The following is a 24,381-nucleotide window of genomic DNA, read 5'->3' as shown; positions in this document are numbered from 1 at the left end:
AAAACCTTAAGAAATCCGAAAGAAAACCCCAATTTGCCCCGTTCCGAAACCAATCCCGATTTTATTAGCCTATCAACTTTTATTTGATTAACCCAATCAATTTCCTGCATAAAAATAGCTCAAGCCAATTTGCCTCTATGCGCATTTACAACTCCGATATAATTAATTACGCAACAAAAAATGGAAATGTCATAATAAATCTTTATCAAAAATGGGCCGTCAGGGAAATATGACAAATTATGAGCTAAAGTCTCAAGGCACAATAAATCAACAAATCATTTGTGAGGGATTTTTTTGCTGTCAGCAATTAGAAATCATTTAATTGCAGCGGCAAAGTCATAAAAAGCCATCAAATCGGGGGAGAATTGGGGAGTTCATCAATAATAATAATAATCAAGTTTGATGCTCAGTAAAATTTACATGATTTTCCCATAAATCAATGAGGAGCGGAGAAAGTAACTGAATATGAGGGTAGGGCATTAATAAGTTAAGATAATTTCATTTTGATGTGGAGGCCCCAAGACATCCGACACTTGAAGTTGTGAAATTTAACAATTGAGGAAAATCAATAGCCAACAGAAGTTGCCAAATATCAGAATGCAATTTGCTAGACCCATCAGCAAACCTTTTTGGCTGATTTTCGTGTATGTTTTTGCCCACACCACCGGTTCCTTTATTTTTTTTACACATAAAGCCATATTTCATTCGCTGCCAGTCAAATCGGACAAGCTAACAGACAGATTGGACCGGCAGTCGGACGAACTGTGGGAATAAGTTTCCAATAAAACAACAAAAAAAGCAAGGGAACGTTGAGGCAAATGCAATGCACATGCCGGTATCTCGTGTAGATACGATATTCCAGTCCGATCCGAGTGCCACCCCGACCACCGGTGAATGCCACCCCCACCCAAAAGTAATTTAACTCCACTTCAGAACTACCAACCCACCAGGCTCAGGCTCGCAGGAGGAAAGGAATCCTCGCCGTGCTGCTGTCACTGATTTTCCGCTTCATATTTTTATATCAACGAATGCCTCCAGAGGGCCAGAGATAGAGATGAAGCAGAGCGACAAAAATTGTGTTTATTTTTATATACATATACACTCGTACACCAGATATAATACATATAGCGACTCACTCGGGTATGTAAATTTCGTCTGGCTCTTCCAGGGATTCTGCCCTCGATGGGGGGATTTGTAGTTGACGTGAAAATTGTCAAAAAGGCGCTTAAAGTCTTCGCCTTTCTCTGGATCAAATTAAAGAAAATGTTATTTTTAGGCTGACAGCAAAAGGATTGAGCATATCCAACTTGAAGGCCCCTACAAAAGAGGGGGATCGGCGGATTGATATTTGGGGTATTTTGGGGTTGAGCCCGACATGCTAATGGTTTGTCACTTTGGGACGTGAAGTGGAAATTGCCGAGAGCGGCCGTGTATTCAGTTACACTTTTCTCACGCCACGGAACCCAGATGGATGATGTAGTTCTATATTTGCACCTAAGCATGAAAAATGATTGGGAAAACTCTGCGACGGGGGAGTCGGACAAATAGAGATTAATTGATAGCTGTATAATTTTACTTAAAAGTATTGTAAATGTTTAAATTTCAGAAAGAAATTTGAGGAAAAAATTTAATATGTTTAGGTATCTTGATAGGCAAACCTAAAAGATCAATAATGTTTAAGGAACCTTGAATTTAAGGCAAATTAAGATCTGGAATGTTCCTTTTGAAGTCGTGTCAGAAAATACTGTAACCTTTATTCATATATTTAACAAGTAAACTGCCTGATTAGTCACAATTTCTGGGCTGCCTAATTTGGCATCGATTGTCCTGTTCCTCGGTGACTCCCAGAGCTATTTTTACATGATGCCTAACTCAATTTTTGTCAACTTGTCGCTTCGGAAAAGTATGCAGAGCCTATACGTTTAGGCATAAAAGTTAATCAATAGCATTACATATGCGGCATCATCAGCAGGCCCTCCCTTTGCAAATCCAATTCACAGGTCCCCAAGGCAATCAGAAAAAGTACATTTGATTTTTCGTTCTGTTTCCCGATTCTGCCTAGGCAGACAGAAATTGCTGGACCGTTTTCATTATCGGGAAATAGTTAAATTATCGCCCATGGACCGCATGATTGACAGGCGGACACACGACCGAGCAAATTCGAGGCAGGGGTAACTATTCCTTATTTTCTCAGTGGATAGTGGACAGTGGTCAGTTTTTATGTCCGTCTTATCGAACTCTCGCTTTGGGAATGTGCGGGCCCAGTGGACCATCATAAACTGACCATCACTTTGATTTTGTCATTCATTGGGCGTTGAAAAGGGGGGAGGATGTCCGATTTTCGATGGGCGGGGCAGGAGATGTGGTCATCCCCGGGGCATTTATGGCCTTCGCTTCTTCAAACTGACCCTTTCCTAATTTGTTTTCTATTTGGTACTAATTTCTTAATTTAGTGAAGCGTAGCCATCTGCCTGGTTTTAGGGTCAGTTCTCAGATCGATGCTGGTGTCCATTGATTAAATGCCATTGCGGAGAGAGTGTGCCCGCCTGCCGTTCCCAAGTTGCTAATAAAACTTTAATTTCGGTTTAAATTAAAGTGGTTTGTGCTTTGGGAGTGATTGGACTTTAATTTAGATTAGTTTTCTAAACGTTTAATCAGTAAATTGATACTGATGTATTGTTGGTTTGGCTTTGGAAATTTCTATTCCCTTCCCACTCGAAAAGAATTTACTATATTTTGTAAATAAATGTATAAAGCTAAAATGTTTGTTTTAAAGCACTGTTTAACATTTAGAGTCTAGTTGAATTATTTTAATGACCTTGAAAATATTTTTTTTTTGAAGGCAAGCGAAAGTTACTGTTGTTTTGAGCACAACTGTGCAAATAAGCCCCTAAATTAAGATTAAATAGAACACAATTTGATGTCTAACCTAAATTATGGGTATACATTTGTTAAGGTTTTTTCTTTTAGTTGAGTGCCAAACGTGATTTCATTACGATTACCAACTTTGGAAGCCTTCCTCTTCTCTTTTCTTCCTTCTTGTTCAAATAACTTTCGTTATCTTCACTTTTACCTTTGTTGGAATCAAAATTGCAAGAGTGCAGCTGGGAAAAATTTTTTAATTAAAATTCACAGACGCAGACACACCCACTCCCACACCTCGAAGCACAGCCCTCCGAAACTCATCCTCCCAGTCCTCTGTTCACATATGCTCTTTTGAGTATTTACCTGGAACGTGAGCCAATTATCGGGATCGAAATTGAAGGAAAAGGGAGCTTAAGCCTTCGACACTCAGTTTCTGTGTGCCTGAGCTCAAGAGCAATTCAGGTTATTAATCTGATTTTTCAAATCGTCAGCATGCAACGTCATCAGCAGCATTGTGATCATGATCTTATATAAACAGGAAACGCAACTTGCCTGCAATTTCCATTTATAAGCCAGCTAAGCCGCTTATCTCCGGCATTTCCACCCCGACCACCAAAAAATCCGGACAAATTGGCTGCACATGAATGCCGGGACGACAATGCCAACGAAAATGTCAAAGTCAAACTTGCTAGACAACGGAGTGGTTAAGGCAAAGGTAAATTCAGAGGTAGACTGAAAGACATTGATTGGGCTTCCCTTTCGGCGTTTGAGATAGACGTTTCTTGGCCGAAAGAAATTCGACTTTGAGCTGGGGAATATTTCATAATTCCCTTAATATCCATCAGTTCTATCTGCACGGAGAAAAATATTAATGACTTCCATTTAAATAAATAACATAAAATAACTATTTTATGCTTTAAAACACTATTTTAATTTTCGTTAGAAATCTAAATAACTTTTTGAATTTGATTTAAACTTTTTTTATTTAAATAAAATTATATTTTACATAATTATTTAAAGGGCAATACGTAAACGCCTTTTTAATCATTAAATTTCAGTTGTAAATACTGTATAACAGACAGAATAAAAAATAATTTTAATATATATTTTCAGCTAGTATTGAAATGAAATACAAAATTGAAAAAAAAAAAAAGAAATGCCCATTTTTTAGGATATCAAATTACAATATATTTTTTCCCGTGTGTCTGCCTGTCAAAACGAAGTATTGACAATGACTCAATTTTATTCCCTATTTTTTATGCTGTCAGCGGGAATAAAAAATGCAGCTACTGCGAGGGATGCGGGTTGCCTAACTGTCTACCTACCTTTTCGCTCGACAATCGTTGACTGCTTTATTTATGAGATTTTCACGGTGGTTGAAAATGCAATTCAATAAAAAAATCAAATTTCACTTGGTGGAAAAGCAGAAGTTAATTGCCTGACAGGAGCAACACCAACACAGGAACAACAATTGCACTCATTTATCATGCTTAAAGTTTTGCATTGAACGCGTGCAAGCAATTTACAAAAAATAATGAATCGAATTTCGGAATTCTGGGCGTGCCAAAACGAACGCCTTGGGTGGTATGGTATATAAAAAACACAAACAGTTCGGAGAGCTATCAGCGGGCGGTCACTCTAATTTTTTACGTGACATCAGCATTAACAAAAGAACAAAGGAATAAACTAAGTGGTGGGTGGTGGAGTTCCGCTGCTAAGGGGGAGGGGTCCATCGTCCTGCGATTACAAATCAGCGAGAAGGCGCCAAAAAGTATTCGGTGCCAGACAAAAATCAAAGTAAAATCACTTTTTCCCAGCGATTGCGGAATTGCCTTGGCATGTAATTGAATGGGCGTGGGTGGTTTGGCAAGTAAAAGGAAGGCTGTCGAAACGTGCAAATTGCGAGAGGATCTGGAAACTAAAGAATAACCAGGGGTTGTAAAAGTTTCAGATGAAATATGTGTTTTCGGTTAAAGAAAGATGTTTCTAAGAAAAATAAATCAGATATAAAGTTCTTAAAATTGAAAAACATCCTGTTTTTAAATATTGAACTTTTTCTTCTTAATGTTATTAAAATTAATAATTAATATGTAATCTTACTTTACATAATTTCTATTGTGCATTTATTTTTAAGCTTAAGCTGTGCATCTTTATAAATATTTTTAGTTCCAGCCTCGCAAGTTTGCTCTATCCTATATCTTTTTCCCTCCTCTGCCTTCTTCCCTCTTCTTTTTTGGCTTTTTCCGCTCTGTCTGTCAACCCATTTCCTGCCGCCAATAATTAAAGTAATTGCTACATTTCTGCCACTTCCCTTTTGTAGGTCTCCTCCTACCGTTTTTTTCCAATGGAGAAGCCACTCCAGACGTTGTCTTTGCCAAAAAGGAAACTATTTTAAAAAGGCAAAACTACTTTGGCTTTAATTGCAACAAGCCCCGAACTCTTTGCCACCCCCTTTGGAGCCCTATACTGTTTTCACTACTACCATTACCACTCCCCAGAGCTGTCCAATTGTCTAAATGTCTGACAACATTGTAGTTCTTGTTGCCCGGCTTCACTTCGATGTGGGTCCTGAGTGTAATGTCCTTTCTACGGTCCTGTGTTTAGAGGCAGCGGCTACAATGTGCTTCCGTTTGCATGCAACTCTGCTAAGCTGCTTAAGTTTCGGCTCCAAGCGCTTGCAAGCTGAGGGCTACACTGTAAAAAATTTGGGACTAATCTACATTATGTTGCCGACATTAACAAGAAAAGATTAAATAGTTAATTTTAATTTATAAAATCTCTTAGCTCGCATTTTTCAAAATATATCAATTTTTTAACTTCTAAGTCAATTTGGGAAATATATTTTTTCCTAAATTATTATTACACAGAAGTTACCGAAAGACCTTACATAAATTTTAAAATAAAATACTGTTTAAAAATGAATGCTACCCGATTTATTTCTTAAAGAATATTTCAAAGAATAGTTTTTCAGTTCCCTAAGGTCCGTTAAGATTATTTTTATTTTGTCCACAATTATGTACAATATTATTTATTTAATATTAATTAGTAAATACATCCTAAATTATAAAAGTGTAGTCCAGTACTGGGACTGAACTCTGTGCGTGTTAATGATGGCTTGAGCTGCCATTTGTGGCCTGTTGTGTGTTTGGTCCAGGGGCACGTAAAAATCAATGTCACCGCGCTGTTTGCTGTTTGTTTTCGGTTAACATTCCTTGGTTCCGCTGCCATTTCCTTGCCGCCCCACCCCGCCTAACCGCCAACTGTGATTTCCCTGGCCGTTGTAATGGCAGCCGCTGCAATTTTCCTCGGCCAAGCTGCAAAACTTTCGACGCAAAAAAGGAAAAACAGAAAAGTTTTTCACTTAAACTTCGCCGCAATGCAGCAGAGGAGAGTTCCTGCACAGAGAGAGAGTTCCTGAACTGAATGTTCTGAAATAATGGGTATTATTACTTTTAAATTGTGTTGGTGACGCAGAACGGAAGTGGATCGAGGATTCTTTATTGATACGGTCACGGATTTCCTATAAAAATTATGCGGTCAAACTTTAGTCATTCCTAAGGGCTTGGGATTTTAACTGCATATAATTGGGATATATGAAATATTTATTTTATGGATCAACAAAGAATTTATTTATTTGTTGTGAAGTGAACGATAAATTCAAATAAATAACATAAAAGATTTAAAAACAAGAAAGGAAGCTACCTTCGGCCAGCCGAAGCTTATATACCCTTGCAGATAAAAGAATGATCACTCGGTGCAGTTCCAGGGATTCCAGATTCAGCGTTTCTATTTATTTAAATTTTGTTTTTAAGTAGTCAAGAATCAAAACGCCTACTTCCTACAAAGTTACAATGAATTTTCTTATATTTGTTTGCATATTCCTATGAGAGCCTTTATGTGGTCGGAAACGTCTCCTTCTTAAATTATAATACCCTCTACAAGGGTATAAAAATATTTCTTTGACTGGATGAAGAAGCATTTATACTTAAACACTCTTTTTTCAATTTTTTTTTTTACCAAACTCATTCTGCTTGCAAAGCCTTTTTTTTCAAATTTTTGAAAAGTGAAACCCCTTAAAATTATTTTTATAATATCTTGTAAATTATCTAGAATATCTGAAAAACTTTATAATTTTACCTTTAGGTAATGCAATTAATTATAAATCAGGCAAGGGTATTTTTCCTTTCGCTTTCTTAAAGGTATCCGATTTCCTTTCGACTTGACAGTGCTTCTGATTATTCCCACGTCGATATGCCACTCCCCCGTTTGATGGAAAGGGGCGAAGGGTGCAGCACTTAAAATTTGTTTAAACATAAGTGGTTAATTATCTTGAACGTTTGCGTGGCAGCCGAAGAGCCGACTGGGCCATATCGGCTACTGTTTGACGGGAAAACTGAGGACTCACCTCATTCGAACAACCCTCTGCGGATGGGACCCCTATAATTAGTTTTCATAATTTTATTTTATATCACTGCGCTTTAGAGAGTTGCCTGTCTATCTCGTGTTACCGTCACAATTCCCCTTTCGAAGTTTCAAATGCTTCTAGTCCCACAGACAGGCAGCCGGAGGCCCGCATGAGAAGTTGTTTTTATCATGACCGAAAATTAAAACAAAATATTTACATTAGCAATAAGTTGTGAGTAACTTTCCCGAGTTGTTCTTTTTGTGTTTAGCTACCAAATTGCGCAGAGTTTCCTTGGCTGCTGAGAGTTTCGTCTTTGCCAAATTTGGCTGCTCTGTTTCTGGCTTGCTAATTTCCTTTGAGCTCCGCCAGCTTCAGTTTTCTTTGTTGCTGCAGTTTATGACAACTTGACGGACACTTTGAATTATGCATGACAACGTCGCGTCTAGGTTTCAGCTTTATGCATAACAATGGAGAGCTCGAGAGCAACTTAATGGCACAACATTGTCTTGCCCGAAATGCTAATGCTAATTTGCATTGGTTGCGCTAAAACTTTGGAGTAGGCGTTGAAGCGTGGACACCAGAAATGTCTCTGTACTGGGAAACTGAGACGGAATGAAAGGGTTTCTCTGAATTTGAAAAGTATTAGTGACGGTTATGCTGGATTTTAGAGAATCGAGTAATGAGTTGGGATGAAGAATATCACTTGCTGAAACGCAGTACTTAAGCTTAGTTATGTAAGACTTGAATTATTTAAATATATTCTTCTCTTTGAATTTAATCAATTTTTCTTTGAAAACAATTTTTTCAAATAAATCCTTCAGAACTAGTAAGTTAGTGAACGCTTTAGAAATTTATTATTTAATTTTAATACTTAAAACTTAACAGAAATTTTGAGATTCCTTAAAATTTTATCTAAATTATTTAAAACAAAAAACTATCAATTCAAAATTATCAATGAATCTGTAGAACCAAACGACCAAATTAGCCTCCTCACTTTTTGTTCTTTTTCGTTATCCTATCTTTAATGGCTTATATCCCGTTCTGAAAACTCTAATTTATGACCGTATTATATGTCCCCAATGAGGTGAATCCATTTAATTATGCTCGTAAGCTTCAATCGTTAAGAGTGTGCCCCTCGACTTAATTAGCTAAAAGCTTCGGCAGCTGCGCCACCTTCTGCTTGTCGCAGACTTAATATCAACTGCCTTGATCTAGGCCCTCTGGCAGTTGTCATAAAAATATATGTGCATCCACAGACAAGATATTACCATACACAGTCTTATATAATACAAAATAAAGTTGCTGGTGACGTCCTTCCCTTGGCGCACTTAATAACTTAATTAACTATAGCGGCTGGGAGATAAAAATCAAGCGCAAAAATTAACAGAAAATCTGCACAAAACAGAGGTGGCAATAAAAATACGCCAAGAGCGTAAAATAAATAAAAATCGGGGCCCAGAATCAAAGGGAAAGCTGGGGGAAAGCTTCGGGGGAAAGCAGAAAAACATAAAAAATTAAGCAATTACGTGCACGCAGACCGCTGGATGTGATCAGGAAATGCACAGAAGAATTTTATTTGCGTCATTTTGTCATCATCATCAGCGAGCGGGGGAACCTCGAAATCCCTCAAAATCAGGAAATTAAAGCGACTCCTGACAAATCACCAGGCAAAACCCCAAAAAAAAGGCCAGAGAAATAAGAAAGGAGGCAACGCAAAAAGTTGCGTGTCTTAAATTCGCCATAAAAATGTCACACAAGTGAAGGAGGACGAGTTTCGGCGGAGCAGACTGACAGACAGGACAAGGCAGGACATGCGTGTCCTTTGTTTTTATGTGACACGCCCCAAAACCGCAGCCCATTAATGGCGGACTGGGAACTGGCATCGCTTGAGGTTAGGTTCATTTGCTCTAAATCTTTTAAATGCCTTTATTTAGACTAAAAGCGTTGGAGCAGACGTGCCAGGCCAGTTTGCCATCTATATGAGGGACAGTGCTGGCATTTCGGTGATTTTGCACAATATTTTTAGTAGGATACAGATTAAGTATCACAAAATCTATATCAGAGATTTTATTTAAGAATTTTTTGCTTCTTTGCAAATATCTTAAAGTTAAAATATTGCTTCAGTTATTGAATGCTTATAAATTCACCAATAAATATTCAGTGAAATAAGTATCCTGATTTAGTATATTTTATTTAATTTTGTAGATTTTTTAAAATTATACATAAATCTTATTACTTAGGTAAGGTGTAAATGAAGAAATTAAGCTTTTTAATTCAAATTAAGAATATTAAAAAATATATATTTATTTTCAATGTATAAACGTTTCTGGTTTTTTTTAAATATTATTTATCAGACACGAACATGGCATCACTGGTTTGTTTTGTGGGATGGAGTTCCTGCCAGGACGAAGGTTTTCCTGCCTTGCTTTAAATATGAGCGAGGCAGGCAAAAGTGTTTTCCGCTTTTTTGCAGGGAGCCTAAGACTCCTTCAACTCGGTTGTGTTCTATTCTGTAACGTTTTGTTGGCTTTAATGTCTCTTTCGCATGTCCTTGCCATGTCCTGGACTGAAAAGGGAACTAAACCGATCCGATCCGAGCCGAGCCAAAGGAGGGTTCTCAGCTGGCTTGCGTGCTGTTTGCGGCGCGTGTAAATATTTTGTTTTACAGCTTCGAGCACAGCCAGCCGCCCCTACATACGACTAATAGACTTGCCCGTAGGTGTCTCAATTTTCTAAATAGTTGGGGGCTTTCCCCGACCCAAAGCGTTGAGCAAACAAAAACCGCAAACACACATACGCATGCCAAACGTTTTGCAATTTTCAAATCAATGCAGACATTACACAGAGAAAAAATATGGGAAAAAATAACATTCGTATGAAAAGTGCACATGATAATATTCAAGCGGCTATGAGAATTTAAAATGTTACTTTGTATTTTAACCTTTTATCATAATCATATTTTAAGTTAGCTTTTAGTCAATATTTTTATAGATAGTTCTATGAGATATTTCGCACTGTGCACAAAGACAAGCTAAGCATATTTCGTATTTGCTTGGGACTTCGGTGGAAACCTTTTTTGGGGCGACCACTTTCAAAGGACTGCCTGAGGTTCCTTTTGTTGGTTCGTCAAATTGAAGCTTAAGTTTCGACAGCCATTACATTTGTTGTTCTTTATCAATGAAAAGCTTTTGTGGGATATGCGAGGGTTCCCAATGGGATCTCATGGGTAAGCCAAAATAAAATAGGGTTTTTTAGATGAGGTGGGATCCAGCCACGTGGACTAGCGGTGGATACAATCTTAAATTAAAATATTTTTAAACGAAATTTTGAAATAGATTTTATTTCGATATATTTAAAGCAAGGTTTTTAGTCGAAGCAATTATACCTATTACTTGGTAAAATCAGACAGGTATTTTATACACCTTTTCCTGTTTTTAATACTTTTAAAGCTGCAAGAGAAACAATAAGGAATCTGGAGTTAATTCAACAAACTCCTTTTTCCTTCCACAATCTGGAGTTGTAGGTTCTTTTCTGCCTCATTTACCCATTTGCTAAATAACATATGCAGCAAGACCAAAAACCCAACTCAACTACATCTGCGTCTTGTCCGAAATTTGTGCAATTACAGCTTACAAATGCTGCGCACAATCCAGTGCACATGAAACACCATCAATAAAATTAGAGCAAGGACCCTGGCCAAACACTCCACTGCAGCCGCAGAGTAATTCTTTATGGTCGTAAAAGAGCATTTATTAAAAATTCTCAACGCAAATCCCGCCTGTCCCTTAAATTAAAACAACATCATTTTGATTGAATGCTGCTTGGGTTGCCTGGGACTCAAGACTCTTAGAGAGTGGAGAATGCCGCATCACTCGACCGCATAACATATGCTACCCCGGCTTTGTCTACCTAGATTTTTCCTTAATTTTATTACACAAAAGAAAAGCGAGGCGAGTGGAGAAGAATGAGAAGCACTCGAGGAGGGAAAACAAAGGCCGGGGCAGTTCGTAAATTGCATTTTTTGTTGAGAACCGCAGAACCTGAGGAGTGGAAAATGTATATAAATTGACTTCTTTATTGTGGCGTTTGCCTTTAATTTCGCAGAACTCCACTCGAGGAGCGCCTTGAAAAACAATTTACCACCTAAGAAGCCGCAGACGCAGCCGCAGAAGCTGAACCCTAGTGCTCCGAAACCACCGAACTGATTGAATTTTACGCTTCATTTAAATTGAATTTATTACCCGGGTTACCCCCCGCCACTCAGGTGGGCTCCATTAGGAGAGAGTCTCAGAGCCTGAAAATCATAATTAATAGACACGAATATATTTCAAAAGAGGGCGAATCGAGCCCAGAACTTCCAGCTAAGAGCTTTTTCCTGAGCCTAACAAATTTCCACGCTTATTTCAATTACCTTTCAGCTTGAACCTCCGGAATTTCTTGACACTTTATCATAACCCCGGCATTCCGGTGGATTATGTCTGGTCCGGGAGATATGTATGTGCTTCAATTTGTTTGGTACTTTATTGGGTTTTTAGCCTCCTTTTTTTGCCTTTTGCCAGCTATCAGCCCCAGCTGACTTTGTTTTGTGGGCTTCCTGTTTCTTGCTTTGTTTTTGCCAATATTGTTTTAGCCTCTCGGTTTGTTTCACGTGTTTACCTTGTTGGAAAGAATTTTCTGTTACAATAATGCCCGGGAACTTTTTACTTCTTTGGGGGTTTTTTCGTTTAGTGGGTTAACAGGTTGGCAGTGCGCCCTACTTAGCTTATAAGGAGGGCTCTTCTTAAAGAGCAGTTCACTCCTCTTGAATTTAAGAGGAGTGCTCGAAGAAGTTTTACCAGAGAAAACACACCTTACGACTGGGCCATCATCAATCAATCAGTGTTTGGCAGAACTGGGGGCCAGAGTCATCAAGTCAAGCTGGCTGACAGTTGAGTTGAGGAAGATCACGAATCAAATGGCAATCAAGATGGTTCGACTGAAAGCTTTTTGGGTTTGTGAAAATGCAAATTTGGCAGGGAGTAGGATGTTGATGAATGGCCGCAAGTTACTAATTATTTTGAGACATGCAATTGGAATAAATATGAAAACGTTTGCTTTGATAAACTCCCATCGCTGAATCATCTCCCACTTCCGTAGAAAAGATCCCATTTTAATTTAAAAGTGTCCCCGTTTCATTTTATTTAACACCAATACACAAGACGCATTGTTCGCTGTGTGGTTTGGCCTAATAAAAAAATTTAATTTAATTACCAGCCACAAAACTAATTTGAAACTTTATCTCTGCATCGGCAGTCGACACAAGCACGAGTCGCCCCGGCATTATCCAACATAAATTCCATATTGCGTGTCCAAATGCCATTTGTTCTATCTCCTGGAAACGCACTACACTACACAGGGAGAAATCATAAAAATGTATAGGTTGTGCAATAATCTAGTTTTGAACTTTATCTTTCATCAGCGAGGTTGCTGATAATAGATAAAGGTAGCAGTATCGCATTTTTGAAGTTAGAGATTCTCTAAAAGAGAGAAATACAAAAATTTACCATGCGCATATCGATTTGATCCCGCCGTGTTTGTTTTTGTGTGTTTTGTTTTGTTTTTAAAACCCACACATAAATAATAATTAACATCAAGTTTTTCCCAGTGCAGTCAGTCAGATAGACTGACAGTGGCTCGCTCGGTGGGTCACTCAGTCCCATGTCAGTCAGCAAGTTAGTTAGAGACACGTTTCCCTGTGGCTCTAACCAAATACATTTCACCACTTTTCCATTTCGTTCTCTCAGTTTTCCTCTTTTTTTCTGGCATTTTCACACACACAGAGTGGCGTGCATTTTTGTGGTTGTCTCTCAAGCTATCCGCCCACCACCTCCCCCGATCCCCTTTCAAAAATGCTGGAAAAGTAGGAAAATCGGGAGGCTGATTGCCTACGCACTGGGCCTGGGAAACTGGGCAAACCCACTAACTAACTGGCCCTGGTGGAAGTGCTGTATTGTGGCCTATTGTGCGGTACGTGCCGCAGGCTAATGCTCCTTCCTGGCCAAGTGTGAGACTTTTGCTGCTGATTTAATTGGCCTGGCGGTGGTTAGGGATGGAAATATATGCACACACACAAGTATTTCTAGAGCACGAAATATATTTTCGGCCTTGTTGGCTTGTTGCGGTGCAAGAAACACTAAAGTTTCCCATTAAATTGTTGACTTTCCGATCGCTTCTTCAAATAAATTTTGGTTTATGGGCATTTAAATGAATTCCGGAGGACGGCATACTTTTTATAGATTTATTGATTTTCCATTGTCACCCCTTTGGCACAAACTATGCCAAAGGCTTAACGTTGTATCGTAAATTATCCGTTACTTTGCCACCGTTATTGTCAATTGCTCAATGTCGTAAAAATCAATTTGTGCTGCAATTGCCGCTCTTTTACGATTTTTCCAATTAAACAAATTACCCAAACAAAAGTTTGGACTGGAAAATGCACAACAGAAAAGTTTTTTTTGTTTATTTAAAAATAGTGATAGTTGGGAAGCGGAAAGTGGCACGCGTTAGCAGGATTCCGTTTTCGACTGGGGTTCGTACTCGGATTCAGATTCAATCAAGGCCCGCATGCCATCAAATTTAATTTACAGTAAAAATTCCAATTGTTTGGCGGCGTTGATTTAAATAGTTTTAAAAATTTAATTACGCTTTATTGCTGGCAGAGCGACTCACACACAAATCGCCCACACCTCATCGCATTGTGGGGGATATTGTTTGATAAATGAATTGTTTGATAAACGACAAAACGCAACGAAGTGCAACGAATTGTGCCCGCCTTGCTTTTGTGAACTGAAAATTAAATTACTTGCTGTATTTTTCTTGAGAATTTCCGCTAGTTTGGCGGTGACAAAAACATGGTGCGCTCGATTTTTCAACTTTTCAGCGCACATGTCGGCGGGCTGCGACCCCCGACCCTTGACCCCTGAAGCCAGACCGCCGACCACTGGATGACCCGACCTGGCCAGCGGATCCAATGCCGCAGGGCCGACCAGTCGGGTCGAGTCTCGTTTGCTGGCCGTGTCAACCAAAGTGTTATTAATGGCTTGTTTTTACTAAATTTATTGCTTGCTATTTATTAATTTATTGACTTTTAATGCAATTAGATAAGAGAAAAGTGCATTTCGGTGGCCAACTCGTCCGTTCGCCGCTCGTTCAGTTCATTTTTCTTTGCCGTATGACATGTGTAATATGCACCGCAGCTGGCCGATAAGAAAATTGTTAATACTTAAATATTCAAAAGGCAGACAAATGGCATCTTTCTTAATTACAGTGGGATTTCATCTTGTCGTTTTTTAAACCGTTTATTAAAATTGTTATCTTCTGCGTATTTTTCAATATTTTGCAATATTTATATTTTGTTCAATACCTTTTATTTAATAATATTTTCTTGGAGATTTTAAACAGAGTGATATTTTATCGTTGCTTCATAAGTAGATTAAATCCTAAAATATTTGATTGTGGCACTTTCAAAAAATATGCTCAGAATAAATCTTATTTATTTTGTGGTGATGTCTTATTCTAAGCTAGTTTGTCTGCTGAATTTATTTTATACAAGTCTTTAAAGACTACCTCCTGCTGCACAGTTTTAGCCATCAAAAGATAAAACTACCCGCAGCCAATACCTACATAACATTGATTGATGGTGTTTACACGGTTACGAGCTCTTGCTGAAACTTTTCAGAAACGCATATCTATATATTTCCATAACCCGATTTCCAATATTAAATTGTTTGTTTTTGCGTACGCTTGTTTTTGCTTTTCCCAGCCACTTAGACCAAAAACATGTCACACTTTCAGCTTTGTTCTGTTTGTTTCGTTTCGCTTCGCTTTGCCAATCAATAACAATTTAAAAGCTGTTCCGACAACATGTGTCCCCCGGTCCCCAACTCCTTGTACGGCTGCCACACCTCTCTTTTTATTTTTTTTTCTATTTTTCCTATATTTCCAATGAGACCCTCCCAAAAACAGATTGCAGCAATTACACAACACGCCATGCAACCAGAGCAAACAACTTGGCCAAAGACAAGCGCCATATTGTGGGGATTGGGAACTCGGAATTGGGGAATTGGGGGATGGCCACCCCGAAGCAGCTCGAACCGAAAATTTTATGTCACATTTGTGTCAGACGCCGAACAGCCGAAAAATGCCAAAGAAATAAGCTGCAAAAGCTATGGCAGCCAAGTATAAATAGCTGGCGAAATGCGGCAAAATACGACAAAACACTATAAAAGTTAAACAGTAATTTTGACACAGACGACGGCAACAGCAGCAGCAGCATATGTGGGTTGAGGAACGTTTTTCCTTTTTCCAAAAATATTCGACCAATTTTCCTCCTTTTCATTTTCCAAAGGGGGGTAAATGTTTTGTAGATAAAGCGCCAAAGTGCGTGAGCGTGACCCGAAAACAGGGTTTTGGCCCAAAAAGGTCATGGTGGGTGGCTGAAAATACAAATGTTGGTCTTTAACCTTTAAGCCCTTTGAAGTTGTTTCGTACCTGTTGTTTTAATCCGAAATTCCTGTTTCTGCAGAGAGGAAAATGAGCAAATAAAATAATCTAATTTAAAGACAAAAATGAAATATTTCAGTTAATATATTTTAAGATTATTCTTGTCTACATAAAAAAAAAACTTAAACATACGTAATGCGTAAACTTTCTGCATTACATAAACTTAATTTTAAAATTCAAATATTATTGTTGTTTTTTCTGTGTATTTATTTCGCTTGGCAATTATCAATTTCGTTTTGCCCTGGGAGGACGACGATTTTGGTGTGGTTTCAACTGCCACTGACGGCTGCGGTCACTCAACGGTTTTGGGTCCAGCGGTTTTTAGAAACATTCCTCTAAACAATGTGGCCACGTTGTGTTCTTTTTTCGCAACGTAATTGTTAAAATGTAATTTTCGTTTGTAAGCACGTTTGCGATGCGGTAAAAATATGTATCCCCAGGGAAATAGTTGCCGTAAAACCACAAATCAAATTGTCAAAAATCCCACAGCTGGTGATGTCTCTATAGCCGATTGGATCGTCATCTTCTGTAACTGGAAAACAGGAACTTGAGGGGCTACTGCCCTTTTTCCGTTTTAAAGATCGATGCAGACCTTTGAACAGCGGGCATCAACATTTGGGCCTGCTAATTATACCCGCAGGCTATGGGAACGGGAAGAAAGTCAAGAACAGAAGTCCGTATACCCAAAATTATGCACCCAAAATGCAACCGTTTTTTGACTTATTACCTTCATTTGTTCGCCGTTGGTTAAGGGTAATCTCCTCGAATTTCCTTTGGGCTGGTAGTCGTAATTACCAAATTATAGGCTTACCCTTTTGGCTGACTGATTAGACCCATTTACAAAAAAAAACTCTCTTCGACTGCATTTGGCTGCCAACTGCTCCTAATAGACAAATTAACTTATGTTGTATCTCCTTTCGTTCCTTTCCCCCATAGTTAGGTTCGATAACATCTTGTAAATATTATGTAATTTTTTATAAATTTCCCATAATTACAGTGGCCATGTTGTTAGAGTATTTGATTTATAAGTAGACATAATTCGCTGTAGTTTGCTGTTCAGTGGTGGTTAAAGTCTTTAAAGGTATCAGCTGTCTGTGCTTTTATTGTTAATATCTACAAAATATTTTGTTTTGACTATATAAAATAATTTAAAAAATTATGAAAATTTGTTTAGTTCTATCTGTTTATTTATTAAGTGGTAGCAAAGATATTTAATCTTTAGCTGTCACCATTAAATCTAATCCTAATAAAAGAAAATTTATTTTTTTCTTTATTTAAATAAAAAATATTTTAAGAAAAGGAAGTTTAATTATTTAGAGTGATAAAGCTGCTTTACCTGAAAATAAGAAAACAGGGCACAAATAAACTGGATATCGTGAATAAATTAATGTTATTTCCTTTTTTATGGTGTACCTACATACCAGTAAATATTTCTAAAGCTAAGAAAGTTACTATTGCCATACGTTCATATTTGAGTCTTTGTAGTTGTCTGAACTTCATTTTAACTCACTTTTCCCTCATTCATTCGAAATTGAATGGCAATCACAGCAGCTACAAAATCAACATCCCTGGCTGCTCATTTTACAGAATACTTAAATTTTATTGGATTACATTTGTTTACTCTGTGCCTTCATTTAAATAACCCACCGATGATTTGCTTCACGTTTTGTATTTGCTAATGCTCAGCTCTTTAGTACTCGCACTAAAAGGCGAACTCATTGAAATGTTTTGAAATGCTGACTTGGGGATGTATTATCCCCGCACTTTCCTCCTTTTTTAATAGAGTTGTTAAGGTAAGTTGGGATGTTTTATAGATTTTCCGTGTTTCGACAACGGGCAACAACTTAAATCAATTTGAAATGTGCAGGCGAAGAGAGGCAGTTTTATGGCGTATTTTGAATGGGTTTTCCATTCCCAAATCCCAAGCAATTTATCATGGAGGGAGCCCTCTTAACGAGCACGCCCCGAATGCGTTGACTATAAACAAACAATTAAAAAAATAAAAAGCGCAACGAAAACTAAAACTCAACACTTTCATTAAACGCAGAACGGAATTGGGCAACAATAAAATATCTTTATATGGCCCTGAAAAGCTGTCATATCCAAGCCTCTGCCAGTTGGACTTTCCTTAGGGGGGAGTGATCGAAAATAAACAAACAAAAAAAAATCCGAATGTGACTTAAATGATAAAAATGTCAAAAAAGTGTCAAATGACGTCGACGAGGGCGACGAATGATGATAAAGAGCTGTGACTAAGCGGCTCGTCTCCGATTTTCCCCCTCGGAAAAGAGACTCTGTGAAAAAATGACAATAATTAAGCGCACGAGATGGACGAATCTGAATGGCAGCCCTTTCTTTCCACTTTATGTCCCTGCACACTTCCGTCTTTCAGATCCAGAACTCCGCCTTCGACTTTCTGGCGATCGAGTTGCAGTCGCTCTATAAGTCCATCTCTGCAGCCCAGAGTTTCGCTGGTTCATCTTTATAGCAACGCCCCCTGCTTCCTGCCTCTGGTGATCTTTACTGCCCCAACTTCACTGCGCTGCCTGCCGCTTGCCGCTTGATTTATGCGTCGACTTTACTGAAATTTCTGTATCTAAATGTGGCATTTAAGTTATCAACAACAACAAGAATCGCCCGACCGGCCATCTGCCGCCTGGTGGGGAGCTTGTTCGTGTTTTTGGCTTCAACTACGTTGCCTGCACTTGGCAAAAAATCGCATTTATTTTTGTTATGAATTGGGAAATTTTTGCCTCTATTGTATAATAAAATATTTAATCAAATGAGAGGCAATCGTTATATTTATTGATTGTAGGCGTGTATTTTCCGTTAATTTATAAGATTTTTTTAATGAATAAACGAAAATAATCTTAACCTTTATTCTTGATTTCACTAAGTGTACCTACTACCTTATTTAAATATAAGTATTTTAATAAAATTCCGCCAGATTTAAAAGATTTCCGCGTTTAAAAATAAATTCCTTAAATTTAAAATTATCACATTTTTTTATTTAGTAGGTATCCATTTATATTTAAAAATTTACATTTTTAAAGTCTTTATGTTTTCTAAACAAACTTTTAAGAATTTCAAATTGTTCAGACTGTATTTGGTTCTCCTTTGTGAGAGTAGCAATCCCTGAAATATTTCGCGGCATGATTTAGTTGCATTTCACGCACATCACACGCAACTCGCTGGTGAGCTGGGGGCATCGGGGCATGTGAGTTGCTCGCGTTGCTGGAATATCTTTTGTGCCAGACCCCAGACCCAGACCCCTCTGTTCTGGTTCCGATTCGCTGTCTGTTTGGGGGATCCTCAGCAATGGATTCCCCCATGTATTCCCGCTGGGCGCTGCTCTTGTGCCATATTTTTTCCAATATTTACGGCGTAAGTCGAACCGACTGGCGGACTCATCAAAATAATCGCATACGCTGTCGAGGTCCATTGGTTGCTATAATTTCTGCGGTGTGTATTGTAGTGCCTTTGGGGCATATTTCTCCAACACTTCATATGTCCCGGTATTGCCCTGCCTGAAAGATGTTTGTGTAAATAAAGAGATTTAGCTAATGATGGTGATGTAAATCTTTTACCTTTGTGCTAACATAAAATATTGTTGTTTTTGAAGAGTCTTAAGTAAAGCGTTTGGAAGGGGACTTTTCAGTATTCATTTCATTGGGCCTTAAAAATGTTTTAAGCATGCAAAGATGTTTTTACTTCTAACTTAGTTTTCTTGGTAAATATTATGAAATAAAAAGATTTATATTTTAGATTAATTTAAAAAAAATTAAACGCTCAAATTTACTTTTAAATTTAGTTATTCCCAGAGTGGTTTTTCTTTTATTTAATTTCGTCTACATTATTGCAGCTCTAAAGCTTAACTTTGTGTTTCTCGGTAAGCCATATGCCTTTAAAGATCTTTTGTAGCACATTTCATATTTTTTGCAGCTTGCCGAAATTTGGCTTAACTCAAGTTGCATCTTTTTTGCTTGCTCAGACTCCATGGGGGATTTAAGTTTAAGGAAACATCTGCCTGCCAATCTGTCGCTGCCTACCTCGATGATCCTGCCTGCCCAACTTGCTCCTTTTCTTATTTTTTCTTCCTTTTGATTTAAACACACTTTAGGCTCTTAATTATATTGTTGTGCGCTTTGTTTTTGTCCGGTATTTTTGGGGTCTTTGTGTATTTTTTTTATGGAAATGAAATCACCTGCGGGGTTTCGATGGTTTTTTGGTTCGGCCTCTCCCCAGTTCCAATTCAAATTCCAGTTCCTGTTGTGTTATTTTCGCTTGGCATGTGTTTCATCTTAATCATATTTCGCGTAGCAAGGGCCCAGGAAATTTACTTAGTGCTAATGCCAGCTAATGAAGCTGATTTCGTGTCCAAGTCGGAGTCAAAGTCCGGGTCGCAGTTGGAGCTCTGCCTGCAAATTAGAGCGGGCTTTTAGTTGCCTGCTAATTAGCAAAGCTCTGCATCGCGTTCGCAGCCATTGTTTGGCCACCTCGTGTCTTCTGTCTACCGACCCCCGACCCCTAACTCCTAACCCCATTTCCACTTTCCACGCCCCCTGTTGACCAACAACTGGTTATCATAATTAACGGGCGCGAAGCTCTGACCAAAGTACAATTGAAACGAGATTCTCCCGCCCCCTCGAAAACACAAGAGCCACCCATCGAGCCGTTTCCTTTTCGCCGGGCCAACTGGCATAGCCATGGCCACTTGAACCGGACCACACACAAAAGCCTGACAGTTCCCGGACAGATATCCGGAGTCGGGAGAGCTCGGAAAACAGTCCCCAAAGAGGCCTCGTCTCGTTGGCGGAAGACTGACTGACAAACCGAAAAAACAGACCGAATCTCTTGTCTTTTTCATACAAATTGAATTAACTGTAATATTTTTATAAATACCCTAAGGAGATATGGCAATGGTGGATTTGGATAGGAGAATACAACTGTATTTATAAATGAATAATCTTAAATAAACTTAAATTGTATAGTATTGGTATTTTGGTAGAGTTGTAATATTATTATTTATTAATAAATTAATAAATATTCACCTCATTTTTCAGAAAAAAAAATTTGGCTATTAAATGTTGACCTGGAATGCCAATTAGTTGCATAGTCGATTAAATATATATTTATTTTCCAAGGAAGACGTCACATTTTTTGCATTAGAAGAGTAAGTTCAAAACATTTTTTTAATTGTTTGAAAAACATATTTTTTTCTAGAGTTTTAACATTAAAATATTTTATCTATGTTAGAAAATTTCAATAAAATGTATTTTAATAGGTATATGTATTACATACATATTATGTAAATAGTTTAGACTAATAATTTTATTTGAATAATTAAAAAAAATGTTGGGTTTCGACTTTTAAATTGCTTAATTCAGGGCATTTTAAATTCGTTTTTTTATCCGCTTTCTTTTCTATAAACAGAATTAAATCATATTTTTTGCCAGCGCCTCTAGGCGCGACACTTTTGTCAGCAAGTAGCAACGCCTGCCTCGGATTTCAGATTTCAGGGGAAAAGTGCAGTCCGTCGTCTGTGGTCTTCTTTTCAAGATTCTGGCCTCCGTGGTCTGGGGGAAAGTCAAGTGCTGACAGCTCTGGAGCGGCCTGCAGCTGATTATATGCCGCCGATGCCCATGCCCCGGCTACTGTTTGTTTACCCTCCTGCGTCCAGTGGCGGATAAAAAATAAAAAGATCCAAAATGATGCATGATTTACAAATTTAGAACGCTTGAACCTTCAACTGCCCGTGGCTGTGGTGTCTGATGTCGTTTTGTTTATTCAGCCAACTGCGTGTGGCTGCTGCGTGTTATTGTGTGTGTTGCGGTTGGTCCACTTCAGGGGATTTGTGAGATTAACGTGTTAAAAAATAAATATTTACCCTGGTTAGTTTTTGCCCCTGCAATTCAACTCTCGACAATGGCAAAAACAAGAAAACTCAACCGGAAAAAAGAGGGAAAATGGAAAAGGAAAGCCAGCCAGCCACACAGAGAGATGCAAAAGTTTTCCATTCCTCGTCAGCAGCATCATCATCCGTATCTTGTTTTCCATCCAGCTTGCATCTTTTGCCCTGCCACGTTGTTTGTTTGCTGTTTTTGAGATGTGCATAAATTCATTTTGGTAATGGGGTTTTCCCAGCTCCATTTTTTGCTCACTTCCACTGTTTGTGGGTGTTGCGTTCGGTTTAAGAGATTTGTTGCTGCTTGTTGCCATAACAAATGTTCTTTTGACTCTGACTTTTCCCAGTTCTCCAGCCGGCGGCGCTTTGAGATTGAGATTACTGGATGGATGATGCCGGTGTCCGTTTGCTGGGATGAAATTAATTTCAAATTGAAATGATTTAAATGTTGTAATCTGCTGGACATAACAAATTGTTATTTGATTACGAGTGAACTGCAGTTTTCGGTGTTGCCGAAATATGTTTTCGGTTTTCCCAGGCCAAAGTTAAAACTCTCCCTCGAACTTGGTGTGAAAATTATTTCGCAATACACAGCTGCGGTCAAAATAATAGTACAAAAAAAGGAACATTTGTATGTATATATATTTTATGTTCATTTGTGACTTATTTATTTGCAATGCGGATAACAAAAATAATCAAAATTAATTCAACTCCGATGATAATTTTTTTGAAAAATTCCTTTTTAAATTATAGTCCCATCGTTAATTCTTGGTTATTTCTTTTTTTTATATAATTTTTTGATGCAAACAGTAATATAATTCCCGTTTGTATACATTTCATCCGCAATTGTATTTTGCAGATACTCAATCAAAATTTGGTGGCTTTTGAATGAATTGCCTGGGATATGAAATATAATGTTTCTCATGCGAAAACCGAAAACCCCTCAACCAAACCAAACCAAAACAAAGCAAAGACCTGGGAAATCAACCCCGGAGAAATGGTTTTCAATGCACAATTAAATAGACGACTAATTACGTCATGGTCAATTAGTTGTATTTGGGCCAGGCGAGAGGGTGGCTGTCAGGCTGTCAAGGTGCGTCTCTATAGGCCCCGGGTCAGTTATATATTCCCGATCGATGTGAAAATTAATATGCGACGGCACAAAATTAAAAGCAAACAGTGAACAGCGACTAAGCAGGCTGCACACCTTCGAAAAATGGGTGGAGTATCCTCAAAGGGTTGAAGGGTAACCCCATGGTTGTTGTAATCGTCGTTGTTGACATTTCCGTAGCGTAAATTGGTATTTACATATGCCCAGAGTCGACATTCCCGATCGATGTCCCCTATCCCAACATGCATTAACAATTGGGAATTTTGTTTTCGTCCTTTGAGCTTTTTCGGCAGACCAACAGGAAGCGGATTGCGGGGGGTGATGGTGATGGAGAAAAAAGGCTCCCAATGCTCACGTTGTTTGTATTTATTTGGTGATTGTCCTGCGAGTTGTTGTCGTTGCCGTTGTCCCTTTTCGTCGTCGTCGTCCGCATTGCAGCTGTTTCATGCCCATTTAACACCTTCAATCCGCTTTGCTTTCGACCAGGATTCGATAGATAGGACATAGAGATGTAAGCGTGATGCGCCAAGATAACCAAAATCATGTTCAAATATCAGTTTTACTTCTGAAAAGAAAATAAGATATTTATTTTCTACCTTTCGTTGATTTATAATATAAATCAACCTTTACTATAAATGTAACTATAAATATTAATTTTGTATGACTATGTATTTCAAGTATAATTTTAATTTATATATCATCTTATCTTAAAATCATCTTATCTTATCATCTTATCAACATCTTAAATACAGTGAATAATTATTTTGAATACTTTTTAAGGCCATCGACGTTGAAATAATCAAGGACTTGCTTACCACGTTCTCTTCTCTAGTAGGAGCATATTCCCCGCAAATATACCATTTACTTGTAGCACACCATCGACATTTGGAAAAATATTATCATCTGACATACTCCGTGTGTCAGTTTGGCTGGAAATGTTTGCACGTCCTCCTACATTCCCAGATATATTCACACACTCGCATATACATATCCCCCCGTACATCGTACATCGTATTTCGTATCTAACGAATGCACAAGGCAATTGGTTTATTTTCCAATACGGTAGCCGTTCAAATATACACAGCAGAGGGGAAAAATCGGAGCGGGACTCAGATTCGTAATTTGTGTAAACATTTGCCATGCTTTCTCACTGATTTTTTTCTTTTTCGGCTGCCCTGTTCGCTTCTCCTTTCGAATTTTTATGATAAACAGTGTGAGAATCTTTTCCTCTGCCTCGCAAAGTTGTAAAGTTGTAATTTGAATTTTTTCTCTTTCCGCACCATGTTTCAGTTCGCCGACACACATTGGAGATTCATATGCCTGCAAATTGGGGAATCTCGGCTGCATAAATTGTGAAACATAAATTTTGCGCATTATGCCTTCAATTTATGAGAATGTTTCATCTAACCTGCGATCTGGGTCAAACTGGAATCCGCCCCTCACCGAAAAAAGTTTGTTTAAAGTTGCATCTGTACCGATGTTTTTTGGTTGGCTCATGTGTTATTGTAAATCAATTTGTAAATATACGTCAAAGTTTCGTGAATGCGGTAATGC

The 24,381-nt window shown here is 38.2% G+C and overlaps 1 protein-coding gene and 1 long non-coding RNA gene across 5 annotated transcripts in view; both read right to left on the bottom strand.

Annotated features, from left to right (window-relative positions):
• Positions 1 to 4,213, bottom strand: part of LOC108066697 (uncharacterized) — a 36,785-nt gene extending 32,572 nt beyond the window's left edge. Inside the window, exon 1 of the mRNA XM_017155316.3 lies at positions 4,191 to 4,213. The gene's annotated coding sequence lies outside the window, so the exon portion shown is untranslated. The remainder of the gene's footprint in view (positions 1 to 4,190) is intronic.
• Positions 4,214 to 5,970: 1,757 nt separating this feature from the next.
• LOC138913051 (uncharacterized) lies at positions 5,971 to 7,858 on the bottom strand. 4 transcript variants are annotated; one of them, XR_011418623.1, is made up of 3 exons: positions 7,271 to 7,858; positions 7,003 to 7,159; positions 5,971 to 6,293 (listed from the first exon to the last, which is right to left on the bottom strand). It is a non-coding gene; the product is annotated as an uncharacterized lncRNA (long non-coding RNA). The 4 variants fall into 4 exon arrangements; XR_011418624.1 differs by lacking the exon at positions 5,971 to 6,293 and having other exon boundaries at positions 6,423 to 7,159; positions 7,271 to 7,302; positions 7,374 to 7,858; XR_011418626.1 differs by lacking the exon at positions 5,971 to 6,293 and having other exon boundaries at positions 6,423 to 7,159; positions 7,271 to 7,407; positions 7,543 to 7,858.
• Between the last annotated feature and the right edge of the window lie 16,523 nt (positions 7,859 to 24,381).

Source organism: Drosophila takahashii, chromosome 3L (assembly GCF_030179915.1).
Source record: "Drosophila takahashii strain IR98-3 E-12201 chromosome 3L, DtakHiC1v2, whole genome shotgun sequence".
NCBI lineage: Eukaryota > Metazoa > Arthropoda > Insecta > Diptera > Drosophilidae > Drosophila > Drosophila takahashii.
Note: the sequence above shows the minus strand (reverse complement) of the source record. Positions and strands in the feature narration are given on the sequence as shown.